At 48.1% G+C, this 19,371-nt stretch overlaps 1 protein-coding gene across 15 annotated transcripts in view; it reads left to right on the top strand.

The window, feature by feature from the left end:
• The window catches only part of SIPA1L3 (signal induced proliferation associated 1 like 3), a 235,772-nt gene that overhangs the window by 89,900 nt on the left and 126,501 nt on the right, over positions 1 to 19,371 (top strand). For 14 of the 15 annotated variants that reach the window (XR_004523304.2, XR_004523302.2, XR_004523305.2 and 11 more), the window contains exon 2: positions 4,386 to 4,452. The gene's annotated coding sequence lies outside the window, so the exon portion shown is untranslated. Of the gene's footprint in view, positions 1 to 4,385; positions 4,509 to 19,371 lie in introns of all 15 variants that reach the window. The other variant, XM_033844840.2, reaches the window with a different exon arrangement.

Below are 19,371 nucleotides of genomic sequence, written 5' to 3' on the forward strand. Positions count from 1 at the left end.
GGTCTTCGTGGTGAGATGCGAATGGATGGTCTTTTCCATGTGAGTTGAGATGAAATACGAGGGAAGGAGTGCAGGAACAGGAAGGCTCAGGTGCACGGGCTGAGTCTGCCTTGGGGTCAGGAGAGCAGCGCCCTGGCTGGCTGGCTGGCCCTGCAGAAGCACCTCGCCCGGAGCCATGGCATGCAATAATGCCGGCTTCACAGGATTTCAGCGAGGCTGGAAACCAAGGTCATTAACATGTAAATACTTTGAAATGGGATATAAGCGATTGGTTTTCAGGATGTTGTTTGTGGAATAATGGAACTTTTGTCAGACACTTCCCTGAAAGCCCATTTTTAAAAACAGAAAAAAGTGGAGCTGCTGTAGGTGAATGGGGATGCAGAGACCTGGAGCCTCGCCCGCTACCCCCCTTACCCTCTGCTGTCTCCCCAAGGACCATACTCAGGGGAGTTCAAGGTGAAACCTCCTGGGACTCTAGGGAGGCCTGGCTCTGCCTCCAGCTGGCCCTGGGCCCCAAGCAAGTCATCTCAGCATTCTGAACCTCAGTTTTCTTATCTGTCAAGTGGGCAGATCAGACTAGATTGGAAGAGTTCTTCACCCAGTTCCTATGAACAGAGGCTTCAGAGATCTTTGACATCCTTGAAATAGGTGTGTGTGTGTGTGTGTGTGTGTGTGTGTGTGTGTGTGTGTGTGTGTGTGTTTCCTGGAGAGACACGCCATAGTTTTGTTTTGTCAGCTCCTCACAAGGATTGTATTCACTGGAACATGAAGGAGCGCTGTATTGATTTCTGAGGTCCCTTCCAGTTCTATCAGTCAGTTATTTCTGTTGTAAATGACAGAAGCTCCCCAACTCAAACTGTCTTAAACTGCAAAGGGAAGTTAATGGCTCTGGGACCTGAAATCTCAGAGCTAGCCTGACTGGAGTCTGCACTCAGGTATTCTTGTCAGGAATACACCCTTCACCACTGCTGGATCTGCTTCTTTCACCTTTGACTTTGTTCTTAGGTGTCCATCCCCTCCCTCAGGTGGCAAAGAAGCCTTCAATAGCCCCTGCCTTACACCCGTTTCTTTCCCCCAGTAATCCAGCAAAATTTCCAGGGCCAACTCTGATTGGCCTTGCTTGGATCATGTGTCTCTCCCAGAGCCAATCACTGTGGCTGAGGGGAGGAACCATCAGGCTCCGAGTCAGGGCCGGACCCGCTCTCACTCCCAGGTTCTCTCATCTTGGCTTCTACTTCTTGGTATACACCCTGGGAAGCGAGGTGTGCAGCCCTGTGACTGTGACTTATGTGACAGATGAGCGAGGGCTGTTGCTCTGGTAGGTGCTGGAGCTGCTGAAGCAATTCCAAGGGCATCTTCCCTTCCCAGGTGGTGTAAGAGGGGCTCTGGGATGTCTGGGGTCCTGGCTGAATTCCTGGCGCTGTAGCCTGCCTTTGCTGCCATTTCTACAACCCTTCAGCATCTGCTGCGGCCCCTCCTGTGTATCAGGGACCTCAAACTGATGGACATCACAGCTTCCTCCACTTGACAGGGAGTAGATTCTCAGCTCAGAGGGACGTGGCAGCACTGCACGTCACTGCTAATGTGCCTTTAAAGAGCCATGAACATCACTCTAGAGAAAGAAAGGGGGGAAAATGAGTGGCAGAAAAGCAATTTCTGATGCAATTTAAAAGGCAGTGATTACAATTTTACAGGAGCTTTATTGCAGGGGCTTTCTGATCATCCCAGGAATTTTTTTAATGGGAAGTCTGGTGATAAAGGAAAATGTTCTGGGTACTTCTGGTTCCCTCCTGGCCTGCCAAGCATCTTGAAAATCAAAATTGTTAGTGTTTCATAGACCAGCTTTAGGGATTGCAACTACCCAAGGTGCTGTTTCTGATCTTTCAAAGAGTGTGTGTTTTTCTGTATTTGCTGATTCAATGTATAGTAACTGTTTCTAATTTTATTTTATGCTTTCCTAAGTGGCTTGGTCGTAAGCTCTGGGAATTGTCAAGAACCCTACTCACTTCTTCCCTTCTATGTTAGTTGAGAGTCATTCGGTTGCGTGAACAAATAGAAATTCAGGTCAGCCTGCATAAGTATAAAAGGAAATGTTTGAACTCACAGCCTGGAACATTCTATGTGTAATGGCTTCAGGGCTGCCAGGACCCTGTTTTCTTCCATCTCTTGGCTGCAGTCCGTTGTTGGTTTTATGGTCAGATAGGCTCTGAGGCAGCTCCACATATATATGCAACCAATTTAGCAGCCCCAGAGATTTCCCCGTAATCCCAGCACATGTCCTGAGACTGTTTAGTGGACCTAATCAGCCCAGCTTTGGTTCCAGGGCCACCCTGAGCCATGTCTGAGGCTGGGGACGGGGAAGAGGAGATGCGGTGGCTTTATTGGCCAGGCCTGGGTTTTGTGACACCACTCTCTCCCCTACCAACCCATGGATTGGGTCATTCCCACAGGAATTCCATGGGCTGAGTGAGAAAGATGAGGTTCGGAGGGCCGACCTGGAAAGGGAAATGGATGCAGGATGAACCAAAACCACCAATGCTCAGGACCCCTTCCCATACGAAACTCACGAGGATCTGAATCTGCCACACACCCCCTAGTTGTTACGTTCCCTGGGCACATGCTCCACCTTTACCCTGTCTCAGGGCTAGCATAGGGGTTCTTAATCTCAGGTCCACGGACCCTTGAAGGGTCCTTGGATGGAATTTAGAGGATTGTGAAGTTGACTGGGGAAAAAATTACATCTTTATTTTCTCTACTATCTAACTAAAATTTAGCATTTCCATTCCTTCTGAACAAGGGCCAAAAACCACGTTGTATCAGCAACGCCTGTGACTTTGTCGCTGCTAGAGATCAAAACGTTTTCCATGGGCTTCCCTGGTGGAGTAGTGGTTGAGAGTCCTCCTGCCAATGCAGGGGACATGGGTTCGTGCCCCGGTCCGGGAAGATCGCACATGCCATGGAGCGGCTGGACCCGTGAGTCATGGCCGCTGGACCTGCGCGTCTGGAGCCTGTGCTCCGCAACGGAAGAGGCCACAACAGTGAGAGGCCCACGTACCGCAAAAAAAACAAAAAACAAAAAACCAACGTTTTCCATGTCACATTACAGTTGTTGTAGATATTACAAGGTACTGTTTACACTCATCTCTTTCTAAATTACTGTAGTTATTGGACCCACCACTAAGATCTCATAATTTAAAGCATTCACAAAGAAGCACAAATATTACTGTATCTCAGGTTAGGTTTTGTTTTACAGATATTTTCTTTCATCCCACCTGCAGCGTACTTTTGACTGGCTGGGCAGCCTCTAGGGTTACTGGGGGAGCGAAATGAGTCGGCACGTTCTGCTAGGATGGAGCCTGGCACATAGGGAGTGAGAGTCATTGTTTAGCGTACAGGAAGGTTCTAGGTTGTCCTCTCAGATCTCATCTCCCTGGCTTAGTAAGTGCCTGGCCTAAACCAAAACGTGATGGTGAGCAATGCAGACAGTAGCTTCTTGGCCTGGAGACATTCATTCATCCATGAAATACCCACTCAAATATGCACAACCATACTCAATATTCAAAAACATAAATTAATAATACAAAGTTACTGGGACTTCCCTGGTGGCGCAGTGGTTGAGAGTCCGCCTGCCGATGCAGGGGACGCGGGTTCGTGCCCCGGTCCGGGAAGATCCCACATGCCGCGGAGCGGCTGGGCCCATGAGCCATGGCTGCTGGGCCTGCGCGTCCGGAGCCTGTGCTCCGCAACAGGAGAGGCCACAACAATGAGAGGCCCGCGTACCACCAAAAAAAAAAAATTAAAAAAAAAAAAAATAATACAAAGTTACAAGCCAGTGCTTTTTCTCTGCCACTCCTCTGCTCACAGTTGTCTGAAGGCAGTGTCTTTATAATGGGCTTCCATCTGCCCCGTCACCTCCCTGCCCTCATGTCCTTCTCTCTCTCTCTCTCTCTCTCCACAACCCCCCCCACCACTGCCCTCCTGCCTCAGGTCCTGTGCAGTGGCTGTCCCTGTGCCTGGAAGGCTCTTTCCTAGATAGTCACCCAATTCGTGGTCTCCTGTCTTCAGGTCTCTGTCCTCAGGCCTCCTCTGACCTCCCTGTGAAGCAGCAGCCCGTTGCTCTCCTCAGCCTACTTAGTCTCCATCAAGGTGCCGCCGCTCCCTGGCTGAGGATTGCGTTTGTTCAGTGTCTCCCTCCCCTGTTGGAGTGTCTGCCCCCTGAGGACAGCGACTTTGTCTTGGTCATGGGTGTACCCTCGGTGCCTGGCACGCAGCAGGCGTTCAATAAATATTTGTTGAGGGAGTGACTTCGTGAATGACAGGTGGATACTACAGCAGGAAGGCTCATGCTGGCCAAAGATATAACCTCGTTTTTTTTCTCTCCGCAGATGCACAGTCTTTGACCTCGGCCCTCCTGGGACCCTCAAGGAGCACTAGTGTCCAGAACATACTAAGGTTGAGTACTGAGATTCGTGTGACTTTCATTTGCTTAAGTTTTACGGCTCATACATGTAAACCTCTTTATTATTTAAAAAAATTTTTGTTTGAAAGAGTGCCAAGGGAAAGATGTGTGACTCCTTCCCTGTCCCTCCCAACACCCACAGTCTGACATCTTCCCTCCGAGGTCATTGCAGTCAGTAGTTGGGTGGGTGTCTGGCTGGACCTTTCTTCCTGCTCGTGAACATTCCTCCTTATCCAAATACACCCTCATTATTTTAATTTCTTACATAGAGAAAAAAGAAGCTGTGCTAGATGACGCTTCTGCAGCATGTTTCCCACTGTCCCCAGTGGTAGTGTATCTTGAAGATCTTCGTTCATAGCATCCATCAGTGTATCACAGTCTTTTTTTTTTTAACTTTTCAATTTCCATTTTAAATTTTACACAGAGTGGAATTCACTTTTTGGTCTATGGTTCTTTGAGTTTAGGCAAATGCATGCCGTCGTGTGACTGCCACCACAGTTAAGATACAGAATGGCCCCATCACCCCATGTGTGGATGCGCTGTTTATCTATAGGCTAAAAGTATAGTGTAGGTAGTTACACGAAATTAAACTATGTACACATGATAAGTACTTACCTGTAATATAAAGATTTTGAATGTGTTATAATTAGGTTTCTGGGTTTCTTGCTAGTGAGCACCCTCTTTGGTTTCTTTGGCCCCGACCAAGTAAAGAAGGGGGCCTCAGGGTGTGGGGCAGTCCAGGTGGTAGTGGGGCATTCCTAAACGAGGATGCCAACCCTTGTTGGCAGGATGCCACAAGGGGCTTGGGAGAGGGGGTGCTGTCTGATCCTTGAATCACCAAGAGACCCCAGTAGCGTGGCAAGTGGGAGAACAGAAGATTCTGGCGTCCAGACTCTGGACGCAGATAGTGGTGTTGGCTGAGTTGCAGGGACCAGTCAGTCGTGTTTGGGAACTGAGTGCATCTAGACAGGGGGACTTCCCCAGCGGTCCATTGGTTAGGACTCTGCACTCTCACTGCCGAGGGCCTGGGTTCGATCCCTGGTCGGGGAACTAAGATCCCGTAAGCCGTGTGGCGTGGCCAAAAACAAAAGTTAAAAAAAAAAAATCTAGACAGTATCCTCTCCCTTGGCTGTTTCTTAGGTCCCTTCATGTTCCTTCATCCTGGCCTAAGGCTCTGCCCGGGTACCTGGAGCTTGTTTGTGGGACAGTCTCTTGGGGCCAGATTTCCATTAAGGGATGTTTCTTGGCACAATTCTGGTTTTTTTAAACATCTTTATTGGAGTATAATTGCTTTACAATGGTGTGTTAGTTTCTGCTTTATAACAAAGTGAGTCAGCTATACATATACATATATCCCCATATCTCCTCCCTCTTGCGTCTCCCTCCCACCCTCCCTATCCCACCCCTCTAGGTGGTCATAAAGCACTGAGCTGATCTCCCTGTGCTATGTGGCTGCTTCCCACTAGCTATCTGTTTTACATTTGGTAGTGTATATATGTCCATGCCACTCTCTCACTTCGTCCTAGCTTACCCTTCCCCCTTCCCGTGTCCTCAAGTCCATTCTCTATGTCTGCATCTTTATTACTGTCCTGCCCCTAGGTTCATCAGAACCTTTTTTTTTTAAGATTCCATATATATGTGTTAGCATACGGTATTTATTTTTCTCTTTCTGACTTACTTCACTCTGTATGACATTCTCTAGGTCCATCCACCTCACTACAAATAACTCAATTTCGTTTCTTTTTATGGCTGAGTAATATTCCATTGTATATATGTGCCACATCTTCTTTATCCATTCATCTGTCGATGGACACTTAGGTTGCTTCCACGTCCTGGCTATTGTAAATAGAGCTGCAGTGAACATTCTGGTACATGACTCTTTTTGAATTATCGTTTTCTCAGGGTATATGCCCAGCAATGGGATTGCTGGGTCGTATGGTAGTTCTATTTTTGGTATTTTAAGGAACCTCCATACTGTTCTCCATAGCGGCTGTATCAATTTACATTCCCACCAACAGTGCAAGAGGGTTCCCTTTTCTCCACACCCTCTCCAGCATTTATTGTTTGTAGACTTTTTGATGATGGCCATACAATTCTGTATTAACTTCTTTATTTTAAAGGAATTTTAGACTTACAAAAAGTGACAAAAATAGTACAGAGAGTTCACATTATCTACCCTTCACCCAGCATCCCCAAATGCTACCATCTTATACAACTGTAGCACAACTATTAAAACTAGGAAATGAACACTGGTCTAGTACTATGAACTAAGTTATAGGCTTCAGTCATATTTCAACTAGTTTTTCTACGATGTCCTTTCTCTTTTCCAAGACGCTATCCAGGATCCTTACTGCATTTAGTTGTCATGTCTCTTTAATCCTCCTCCAATCCGCATCGGTTCCTCAGTCTTTCCTTGTCTTTTATGACCGTGACACTCTGGAAGAGAGCTGTCCTGCTATTTTGTGGATTGTCTCAGTTTGGCTTTGTCTGATGTTTCCTCGTGACAGGGCTGAGCTTATGCATTATTTGGCAGAGGTGAGGGGCCCGCCTCGGTGCACGGCACCAACGGGTCCACGTGTCTCATCACTGGTGCTGTTAACCTGGATCACTTCATCCAGGTGCTGTCTGCTGGGTTACTCCACTGCCCAGTGTCTGCTGGGTTACTCCAGCAGGTACTGTCTGCTGGGTTACTCCACTGCCCAGTAACTGGTTTTTCCCTTTGCAATTGATAGTTATCTCGGGGGAGGTGCTCTGAGACTACACTTGTTTCTCCTTGAACTTGCACCTGCTCATTTTGGCATGCATTGGTAGGGTGAATCTTGCCTGCAACAGTTATCACTGTGGTATCTCCCTAATGGTGAATTTTGTACGTCCCTCATTTCTTCTATATTTATGAATTGTCCACATAATTCGTTCTGTTAAGGGAGACCTGTCCCTTCTCCCTCATTTATTTCAGTTATTCGGTTATTAGCATATATCTGTGTGGCGTCATAGATATTCATTTTAATCTAGCTCGTCCCTTTTTAATGCGGTAAAAGGTTCCAGTTTCTGAGTGAATTCCTAGTATTGCCTCTTAAACCGCAGGAGGACCAGCGTCATTCCTACATGGTAACGAGCACCTTAGGGACTGGAAAGCAGGAGACAGGGTTTCATTTGTTCCTTCATTCATTTCTTTCCTTCACTCAACAAAGGCCTCTGAGCACCTACTGTTATGGTCCAGGCGCTGGGGATTCAGGAATGAACAAAACAAACACAATCTTTTCCCTACAGGAACTGACATCCTACTGGAGGATAAAACAATAAGCAGACAAACGAGTAAATGTGGGGATAAGTACTACAGGGATCAGTAAAGCAGGAAAGAGGACTGACTGGGAGCAATAGTGATTTGATTTGATTTTAATTTTTATTTTTTTTGGCCACACCGTGCGGCATGTGGGATCTTAGTTCCCCAACCAGGGATCGAACCTATGCCCCCGGCATTGGGAGCACGGAGTCTTAACCAATGGATCACCAGGGAAGTCCAAGGGGGTGATTTTAGACCAGGTGATCCAGGAAGGCCTCTCTGAGGAGGCCCTGAAGGGAAGGAACAAGGCAGGACCCCGACCTAATTCTTCCATCTGCCAGCCAGGAGAGCTAAACGAATTCTCTCACTTCTGAACAGGGTTTCAGGAATTGTGGCAAACAGGAAAACGTGTTACCTCTCTGAGGGGCAGCCCCTACTGAGCTCTAGCCCATTTGTTGCCCTGGGGAAATGCCAAGTCTTGCCAGATCTGCTGATTTTTTTTCCCCAATAGAAGACAGAAATGAGGAATTCTTGCTTGTCCATCGAACCCAAATTATGCTACATCAGCTAACTTTCAGGGATATGTGGATGAATATCTTTTGTTCATTTTCACTGTATTTATTTATTTACTTATTTATCTATTTATTTATTTTAAATATTTATTTATTGGGCTGTGCCAGGTCTTAGTTGCGGCATGCACGATCTAGTTCCCCAACCAGGGATCGAACCCAGGCCCCCTGCATTGGAAGCGTGGAGTCTTAGCCACTGGACCACCAGGGAATTCCCTCATTGTATTTATTCATTAAGTTACCTTCGGAACAAAAGATACCAGTTTTTTGTTTTGGTAGGAATGTAGATTTTGTTTTACATATATGTATATATATTCAAGTTTAAAAGTGAGTTGATTTAAAGGAACTATTAAGTAAGTAATTGTACAGCTGGGACATAGATGCAGTTGAAAAGGAAGGGTGAAGCACAGCTAGTGAGGCTTGGTAAACGCTGTCCTGTCTTGACCTTCCTTCCACTCTTTCTCCTCTGGATCAGGGGTTCTCAGCCGGGGACCTGAACTGAGGCTGGCAAACCATGACCATGGACATGTGCCCTGAGCCATTTGTGTCATGATGGGTGTATCAGCCAGGAATGCTTTCAGCGGCAAAAACAGAAAACCCAGCTCACAGCAGCTTAAACAAATGAGGCTCAATTTCTCTCCCATAACAACAAACCCAGAGGTACTTGGCTGCCGATGTTCAGAGGCTGAGGGACGTCCGGGCTGGGGCCTCCTTGATTCCCTTGGCCTTTCCCTCATGGTTGCAAGGTTGCTGCTTGCAGCTACAACTGGAACAAGGAAGGGGGAGAGTCAACTCCAAGCAGTGTGGTTTTCTTTCAGTTCTGAACCACTTCAGCAATCCCAGAATCCCCCTCCCCAGAAGATTCCACTTACATCTCATTGACCAGAAATGGGTCACATAGCCTCTCCCTATTCCAAGGAAGGTGAGAAATGTTGTTTGGCTTTTCAGCCTCTCCTGAGGAGGAAGCCAGAGAAAAAGGGAACTGAGAGTGTCAGTTGGGTTATCCAGCCAACAGTGTCTGGCTCCACAGGGGAACAAAAACAACAATAATGAACATTAATGGGTGCAGACTCTATGCCGAGCCCTGCTGTAAGCACTTTACGTACATGATCTCATTCAGTCCTTCCACCCACCCTATGATGTCACTGCTGTGATCTCTCCATAGTAATGACTTGGAAACTGAGGCAGAGAGTGGTGACGCCCTTTATCAAGCAGAGGAGCCAGGGTGGGAACCTTTGCAGTGTCTCCAGAGCCCTCGCTCTTGGCCACTACACTTTGTCGCTTCGTAAGAGGTCCTGGGGTCCCAGACTGCTAGCTATCTGACCTCAGTTTAAATTCATCTAGGAAGGGAGGGACAGGGCAGCATATTTTGCTTTAGGGAAGCTTTGATCATTAAAAAGCTTCCTCATGAATCACATCCGTTCTGTGTAACTGTCTCTCACTGGTTCTGGTCCAGTCCTGATGAGGGGCACCAGCCACACATCTTCCTCCTGGCAGCCCTTGGTGGCTTGCAGATGGCAGAGTCTTCTCCTGGCCTCCTTTTCCAAACACACTGTACCTGTGCTTTTAACTCTTCTTCCCAGAATGACGCTTCCAGCCTTCTTTCCTTTCTTGGGGTTCTGCTGGTCGATTCAACACACATTTACTTTGCGCCCCCTCGGTGCCCATCCCTGTAGTGTAGTGGTGTGGGTGAGACGGCCTCATGGCTCAGCGGACCCTGTACTTGGGGGGCTCCTCGTCCAGGGAGGGAGCAGGCCCTCAGACAGTGACAGCCCAGGGTGGTCAGGGCTGTATGCGGGAACCCCAGGGGCTGATGAGAGCCCACAGGAAGTGCCCAGGCAAGCCTGGGGGTCAGGGAGGTCTCCTGGAAGCAGCTTTGGGCTTTGAAGGAAGAATAGAGATTTGTCAAGGAGCAATTTCCCCCCTCTTCTCCACCTCCCCTTTCTCCAGTGAAACTCTTTCACTGCAGCTCTCCTTGCTGAATCTCCACCCCCTTCCTCTGTAAGATGAAGGGTTTGGACTTGGGTTTCCATCCGTCCATCCAGCAAACATATCCCATTTGAGCACTAGGCTTACAGGGATACCCTCTTGGATAGAGAGTATTTGGGGAAAGCTCTGTCGTGAGAGTCATGAGAGTCCTAAGAGGGAAAGCCACAGGGCCATGGGAGCTCTGAGGAGACACCTGACACTGGCTTGGGGCTTCAGGGCCAGCTTCTTGAAGGCTGCGAAATCAATCACAACGGGCTGACACAGTGGCCGAGAGCACAGAGTCCAGCTAACCTGGGGTCTAGTCTTAGCTTGATCACTGACGAGCCCCAAGTAGGGAGCCTAACTCTGGGAGCTTCTGTTTCCTCCTAAGGTTGTTTTGGGAATTACAACGTGACTGTGAATCTCAAGTACTTCGTGCCTGGCCGAAGTAGTCGTATAACAGATGAGATGGTGCTGGTGGCCACTTAGATTCATTAGCCTTTACTGCATGTCAGAAGTTAGGCAGCCTAGTCACCAGCCTGGAAGAGAATAATAAGCACTCACTGCTGCTGTTAGGATTATTTATTCAGCAAATAGGAGTGTTTACCTCGTGCCCAGCCCTGAGCTAGCATGGTGCCTGGATATAGCTGGACTGTGCTCTGGAAACAGGGCTTGTACAACGGAGGCCTGGGCCAGAAATTTTACGGGAGAAGAGAGGAGTTTCCTTGGTGGGTATTGGAAACCCATAGCTTCCGGTCTCCCAGTCCCCTTTCCAATTAGTCCCCAGGCCTTTCGCATTGGCCTCCAGCGTGTGGGCTGCCCTTGACCTCTGTGGCCAGAACGCATGGATGCTCTCTCTGCTCAACCCATCAGCCGAGTCCCAAATTAGACCTGACAGTGTGATTTATTCTCTGGGATGGAGCTGGGAGGGCAGAGCCCCAGTGGGTGATTCCGAGGGAAGGTTGTCAGCCCGAATTAGCCCAGGCCCTTCATGCAGCCTTGCTGTTTCAGCTTCCCCTAACTAATAGGGTTTTCCCAGGGTGTTGCTGGCTTCTGAGCAGCCTCTTCCCAATTCCCAGGGGCTGAGACTTGGCTGTGATCCCTTAGGAGCTGTGTTTGATGAGCGCCCGGAGGCCTCAGGCTCTGTCTGAAGGGAGTGGGGGCTCTGGGTCCTTTCATCTGCCTCATCAGGCACTGAAAGTGGCGATTCCCCGGGGAGTAGTTATGCAGTCTGCCCCTCTCGCCCTGAGTTCAGAACTGCCAGCTGAAGGCCACCGCCTTGCTCCTCACCTCCCAGTCTGTAATCACAGTTGTGTCTGCCTTCATTCATTCACACAGAATGCCAGTGAGAGACAAGATTCCGCTGCAGGAGCAAATTAACCCTGAAATCCTAGAGGTTGAACACAGCAAATGTCTATTTCTTACTCATGACCCAAGTCAGCTCCGCTGGGGGCTTTGCCTTGAACCTCAGGGACCCAGGATGGGGCGGGGGGGGGCTCCCCTGTCTTGTAGCATCACAACTGGAACACACAGTCTCCAGGGTCACCACGGCAGTACAGGGGAACTAGAGGGTCACACCGTAGCACTTAGATGCCAAGGCCAGAGTGACGCAGGCCACCTCTGCTCACACCCAGAACTAGCCGTGTGGCCTTGCCTAACTAACTGCAAGGGGCTGGGATGTGGGAGCATGTGGGTATTCAGTGAGCAGTAAATATCCTGGCCACAATAGGCAAGTGTGGTATTTATTAAGCACCTACTGTGTGCCGGGTTTTCTAAGAGGGCTCTGGAAGTACAGAGGTTCGGTGGAGGAAACAGAACCTCAGTAAGAATTCATAGAAGCCGCTGTGTCATTACATCTGCACTAAGTGCCCTGATGGAGGAGCCATGACAGCCTATCCGGGGGGACCTGACATGTTTCGAGAAGTCAGGAGATGTCTCTCATAAGGACTGCCGTTTGAGGGGAGGCCTGAGGATGTGTAGACCTTAGTGGATGGGGGCAGCAGTCCCAGTAGAGGGAACAGCATCAGTGGAGTTCTGGAGCTGGGAAGGAGCTTGGTTCTGGGAAGGAACTGGAAGGTGGCCAGCAACACTGTAGGATACGGAGTTGGGGGAGAGGAAGCTGGGGGCAGACCATGCAGGGTCTGCGTGGCTGTGAGGAGGAGTTTGGTATTTGTTAACACCTACCTTTTGGAGCTGTTGAAAGAATCAAATGAGCTCAATCATTCTTTCAGCAAATGCTGAGTTTCAGCTCTTTGGCAGACGGTGTTTCAGGTCCGAGGGACGTAACTATGGACAACACGGACAAATGTCCCTGCTCTCACGGAGCTGGCATTCTTGAAGGGGAGACAGATAAGAAACCAGAAGAGAAACAAATAATATAATTTTACTTCGTGAAAAAACTTCTGAGCAATGAAATAGGGTCATTTAATAGAGAGCATTTAGTTTGGATTCTTTGGGCTATAAGTAGTAGCAAACCCCATTTGTGCTGGCTTAAGCTGTCAGGAAATGTGTGGGCTCCCCAACCCCAAGTCCAAGTGTTTTGGGGCTGCCTTCTGGGCTGGTGATTCGGCAGCTCAACACGGACGGCGTGGTGGAGAACCCAGGTTCATTCTGCAGCAGCTGGGCTGTCCATGATGCAGTTTTACCTTAAGACAGGTCCCTTCCATGATCATTGGGTGGCAGTTGGGACATTGCAGGGAGTCTCAGGGGTGGGAACAGAAGCTTTTTAAAACTCTGTGTGTCCCAAGGATCTCTGGAGTCCACCTTTGTAGGCAGTGAATTTATAGGGCCAGTGGGAGAGCAGGGAGGAGGCTTCTGCCATAGTCCAGACGGGAGACAGTGGAGGACAGAGCCAGGATGGGAGGGAGTGGAGGGTGAGGAGGGGGGCAGGTTAGGAGGTAGAATGGCCAGGACTTGCTAACAACATGGCTGCTGGAAAGAAAGGATGCTGAGCACACACGCTCGCGCGCACTAGCGCGCGCACACACACACACACACACACACACACGCACGCACACAGAGATATCTATCCACCTTGTACTGTGTCCTCCTCTTGTAAAAGTCTTGGTACACATTTGCATAGTACAGGCTCTGAGAAATCTTGCAGGGAAGAAACCTGCTTCTTTGACTATGGAACCTTTTTATTTTCTGAAAGGCACTTAGTAACATGTTCTGCAGAAAAATTTGAAAATTTTTGCTTTAATAATAATTCTCATCTTTGTGGCATATTAGAGTCATGTGGGGAGCTTTAAGAAACCCCAAGGCCTGGGCCCCACCCCAGAACATTTCACTAGAGTCACCAAGGGTAGGACCAGGCGTGGGATGGGTTTTTTTTTTAAAAGCTCCCCAGATGTTTCCAGGGTGCGGCTGAGGGTGGGAACTGTTGCTTTACTGTGCCCTTCGGTGAGCTTCACGTTATAAAGCTGTGTTGTTTATATGCATGTCTGATTATCAAAGTAATACTTGCTTGTTGTTTAAAAAAAAGATATCAAAGGACCCAGACTCTGCCAAGATAATCACTTTTTCAAGCCTGGAGTGTTCCTTCCAGATTTAAAAAATATATATTTGCACTAAAAAAAAAAAAATACTGTGTGTATCCCAAGACAAGATGATTCCCCATCTTTCCAAAGAGAAAAATTTTTTTTAAGTTTTGGGGTCTGCTTGAAATGTTTAGGGACATTGACGACATAATCAGCTGCCTATCTGTATTTTTCAATTTATTAATTTTGTGACACATTTAGAATCATGACATCAAAAATGTTGAATTCAAAATGTGGCTCAGATCCTCTCACATCATAAAATGTTACACTCTTCACAGGCCTCTTATCATCATTAGAGCCCCTTTTCTGAGTCATCTCCCCATATTTCCAGAATACATCATTTCCACCTCCATCTGAATTGCTTGTGATGTGGTACTTCTTGAATCTGTGTATTAAGTTGTTGCTGGAAACTGTATCCCAAGCAGTCATATATCATTAGACAACTTTTTTAAATTCCCCTTTTAGTTGTATATTGGTGATCTCTACAGTGTAGCCAATAACTTTTACTATGTTACATTAAGGGAGAAAAACACTTTGTTTTTTTTTTTTAAGACAGTTACTGAAAATGAATAAATGAAAAAATGGGAACATTTAAAAGCAGTTACATAAGCACTCATTTTTGAGTCAATCAGACTAATGATTCCGATATGAATAATAAATGACAGTTTAGGAAAATTCAGTTTCATCCCACACAGCAGCACTTTGCCTCAAGATAGTTTTCAGTCCTACTTTCCACAGTCTTTTTTCAGTTTTCAAAATTCTAGTTAATTAAATGAATGTTGCTTACAATTATTTGTCCCTATCTTGCTCTCTATCTTTAAAGGGCCTCTTTAAGTGACTTATAACACTTGGAATCGTGAGGTCAAGCCCTCGGGAACAGTTCCTGAGTCTATTATAATATATGCCTCCTTTTTCATTGTTCCCAAAACTAGCATCACTGAAATCTTGAGATGCTAATGTGGCTTTTCCCAAATTGCACTTTGTTCATCAAGATAAAATAATATGAAAACTTTGAAACACAGCTCTTATTGCTGAGGGTCATTTTTCAGGGGGGAAATCTTGCTTTATATTTCGATAGGTCTTGTATTCAAACTAAATTAAGTAGGTTAAACACATACAGTTAGCTCAGTGGTATTTGATCTTCCTGCCGTGAGCAGTAACTTCTTGGAAAGCCTGAGTTCTCTCACTTGCCCAGCTTAATCTCATTCATTCATTCATTCATTCAGTATTGATTAATTTCCTGTCAGCTACCCTAAAAACCAGTAAAGAGGACGGTAGTACAAAAGGCCCGTGTTGGAATCCCAGCCTTCCACTTCTACCTGTGCAAGTGTGGCCAAGGCACTTAACCTTCCCATGCCTCAGTTTCCCCATCTATAAACGAGAGATGATAACACTGCCTGCCTCGCAAAGTGGTTGTGGGGATTCAGGGGTTTAATACAGATCCACAATCCCAGGTGGAATGCTACCCCAATAGACAGATGATCATCACTGCAGAAATGTTGATGTGACGGATGCTTCCCTAGACCCTGCTGGGTATAAGCTCTCCATTGCTTTTCTAAAATCAAATCATCCAGAATCCCAGAACTCATTTGGCCTAGGAGGTTTGGAAAGGGCAGCTGTATATATAAAACACTTAGCGGCTGGGCCCGTGAGCCATGGCCGCTGAGCCTGCGCGTCCGGAGCCTGTGCTCCGCAACGGGAGAGGCCACAGCAGTGAGAGGCCCGCGTACCGCAAAAAACAAAACAAAACAAAAAAACACTTAGCATAGTGCCTGGCACATAATAAGTTCTGTGTAAATGGTAACCATTTGTTATTGTTATTATTATTTAAAGTACCTGCCTCACCATCCTTAATCATCATCAAGGAAATGCAGGTGCTAACCACAATGACATGCCATTACACACCCACCTCAGTAGGTGAAATAAAGACAACATGGGAGGCGATGAGGTCAGAGAGTTACACGTGAGGCCTTATAGGGACTGAGGCTTTTTCCTGAATGTATAGTGGGACGGTTCCGAGCAGTGGAGGGATATGTTCTGACCCAAGTTAGCAGAGTCACTCTGGTTGTGTGTGGGACCAGGGGAGGGAGCCAGGAAATCAGGGAGGGAGCTCCTGCTACAGTTCATGGTCCAGGCTGCCGGGGGTGGGAGGTGAAGCAGGGCGAAGCGGGCAGATCCTAACCATGATTTGAAGCTGGAGCCAATACTAACTATGAATGGACTGAATGTGGGGTTGAGAGAAGGAGGATGGCACTGAGGTTTTGGCCTGAGCACCAGGTGATTAGTGAAGGCGTTGAGTTGAGAGCCAGCAGAGTGGAGATTTGCGAGGAGAAGGTGAAGATGGTGGGAGAATCAAGGATAGAGCTGATGGGAGTGGATTCAAGAGAAACACAGCTTTGCTTTTTTTTTTTTAAGAGCAGTTTTAAAAGGTGTACAGAAGATTGATCATGAAATACAGAGAGTTCCCACGAACTCCCTCTCTGCCCACTCTACATAAAAGTTTCCCCTTTTATTTACATTCGTATTAGTGTGGTACATTGTTTTAAGAACTGATGAACCAATACTGATACATCGTTGTTAACTAAAGTACATAGTTTACAGTTGGGGTTCATGCTTTGTGTTCTACATGCTGTGGGTTTTGACATGTGTGCTATGTGTCCACTGTTACAGCATCATACAGGGTAGCTTCACAGCCCTGCCTATTTGTTTGCACCCTTCCACCCTCTGCCCCCCCTCCACACACACACACACAAAACCACTGATCTGTTTACTGCAGAACAACAGGACTTTGTATCCATCTCCCTGGCAGACACGAGCCTGTGAATGTGTCGTCCGTCATCGCCCCCCCCCCGCCCCGCCGTGTGTTTTGTTTGTTGCTGTGTCTCTAGTGCTTTGGCCACACCTGACACACAGTAGCTGCACAATAAAAATATGCTCAGTTAGTATCTTGTTGGATTGGGGAGGGATTCGAACCAGAAGGAGCCCTTGGAATCAGAGGCTATCGTGCCAGAGTGTGAGTGACAGTAGTGTGTTCCGTGGACCTGGGCTTCCCAGTGGGCTCCCCTCCACACACCGTGGGTATTAGGGGGAAGGAATAATTGAAAGTGTAACCCAGACATCCGTGTGCCCTCTCCCAAACTAACCATTTGCTGAGTGCCTGGCCCGTGAACAGGACTGATACGGCTTCCCCATCTGTAAATTAGGATAATGAGAGTATTGACCTCATAGAGCTATTGTAAGGGGTCCGTGAGACAATGCTGTAAGACACCTGTAGGTGTTCCATAAACGTGATGAGCTTTTAGTCTGACTTCATGGCATTCCCCATCTACTGGGGGGAGATAGATATCAAATAATCACTCAAATAACCACGTAATTTAACTGGTAATTAAACTCTAAAAGAAAAGCCCAGAATGCCTTTGAAAGAGAGTAACAGGGCTGGAGGTGGGGTCTTATTCAAGGCTGGAGTGGGGTTGGGAGTGTCTGAGAAGAAGTGACCTGTAAGCCTCGACTTGAAGGATAAGTGGGAACTTGCCCAGGGGCAGGCTGGAGGCTGGTGTTTGGGGGCAGGAAGAAGAGCCTGTACAAAGGCCCTGAGATGTGCTGGAGGAACAGAGGCTGGTGTGGCCTGAGCAGAGGGATGGGGGGACAGGTTAGCAGCCTGGGTCATACTGGGCCTGGCGAGCCATCCATAATGATTTGGACCTCTTCCCGTGGCCCCGAGACCCATGATGCTGGTTTGGTTTGCTTTAGCTTTTTAGCTCCTGTGTGCACTTTCAAGGCCTGGTGTCCTGACTCCCTCCTCCCCCAGAACACTTTGTACCAACTGCTGCAAGCCAGGGTCAGGGTCAGAGACTGCAGCCCTCCCCTGTCACCTTGAAGTGCTGTGCTGCCTTCTGGCCCTCAGTCTGCAGTCTGCATAAGGAGAAGGTGCCCTGGTTCCAGACTCATCAGTCCTTAGGAAAGAAGCAGCTTGCTGATCCATCCCGGCCACTGGGAGGCCCGCAAAACAGGTCACTGCAGCATCGCCTCTTCCTCAGAAAGGCTCGGGGCCTCGCTGATTCATGATCCCATCCTCTCAGAGAAGGGACCCCAGCCTGCCCCCCTCAAAGATGGCCTTGTTTCCTCCTGGGCCTGGAGCTGCCAATAGCTCCACCCCCACCCATTTCCCTATTTCTTTTGTAAGATGCCAACCAATACGCTTCTGTCAGTTCCCTCTTGTGGGCCAGGCCCTGGAGAGAGGTAGGACAGAGTAGAGAGGAGAGTTTCCAGATTACCTTTGTCTCCTCAGCTCTGCACAGGAAATGGCTGTTTTGTGGGCCAAGAGTTTGGGGAGGCCCTGTGCCCCAGCCCCTCAGCAAGGGCTCAGATGAGTCCTCCAGCCTGGGAATGGTGTCAGATTCCCAGGGTATATGGAGAGGCCCAGGTACCCTGAGCAGTTCCTCTGATCCTGTCCTGGCATCTCCTCTGCTGGAGTGGCCTCTGCCAGTTGCTGGGTAAGTGGAGGGCCTTGCTGTCCCTTCTTCTGTCGTGTCCATGGCCGCCCATTCCCAGAGCTCCCAGAGCGGGACTCTGACCCTTGCGGGGCGGGGGTGGGCGGTCTTCCTTCTGAGCACTTGGGTGCATCCTGTCTCGAGAAACCCACAAAACTTTTAAGTGTGGCTTCTCAGCAATGCGGTAGTTCAGAGGCTCTTATAGAGACTTTTGAACTGATGGAGTCCACATCCAGACCCGAGTGGCTGGCCCGGTGGCACTCAGGATCTTGTTCAGTCCTCCCAACAACCCTAGGAGGTAGGTATTCATAGGAACCAGATGAGGAAACCAGGGCACAGATAGGTCAGGTCACTTGCCCAAGCCCCACAGCTGGGAAGTGGTGGAGTCAGGATTTGAACCCAGGCTGTGTGGCTTCATAATCACTGTGCTGTGCCGCCTTCCTGCCCACTCTCCTTATCATATCACTGTTTATTTTCTTCTTAGCACTTACTCAGTTTGTTGACTTGTGTTCTGCCTATCTACACCACTTAGGATGTAAGCTCCTATTTGATAATGTGAATTATGTGTCTTGTTTGGTGGTGTAAACCCAACATCTAGTACCTGGCACGCAGGAGCTGCTCAATAATATCTGTCGAATGAATGATCCAGAGTTGCCAGTGACAAGGATGTGGAGGAACTGGGTCTCTCATACTTTGCTGGTGGGAATGTCAAGTGGTACAGCCGCTCTGGAAAACAGATTGGCACTTTCTTAAAAACTAAGTGTGCAACTGTCATATGACCCGGCCATTGCACTCTTTTTTTTTTTTTTAATTCATTTATTTTTGGCTGCGTTGGGTCTTCGTTGCTACACGCGGGCTTTCTCTAGTTGAGGTGAGAGGGGGCTACTCTTCGTTGTGGTGCGTGGGCTTCTCATTGCGGTGACTTCTCTTGTTGCGGAGAACGGGCTTCAGTAGTTGTGGCACGTGGGCTCAGTAGTTGCGGCTTGCCGGCTCTAGAGCGCAGGCTCAGTAGTTGTGGTGCACAGGCTTAGTTGCTCTGAAGCATGTGGGATCTCCCCAGACC

This window comes from Tursiops truncatus, chromosome 19 (genome assembly GCF_011762595.2).
Source record: "Tursiops truncatus isolate mTurTru1 chromosome 19, mTurTru1.mat.Y, whole genome shotgun sequence".
NCBI classification, from domain to species: domain Eukaryota; kingdom Metazoa; phylum Chordata; class Mammalia; order Artiodactyla; family Delphinidae; genus Tursiops; species Tursiops truncatus.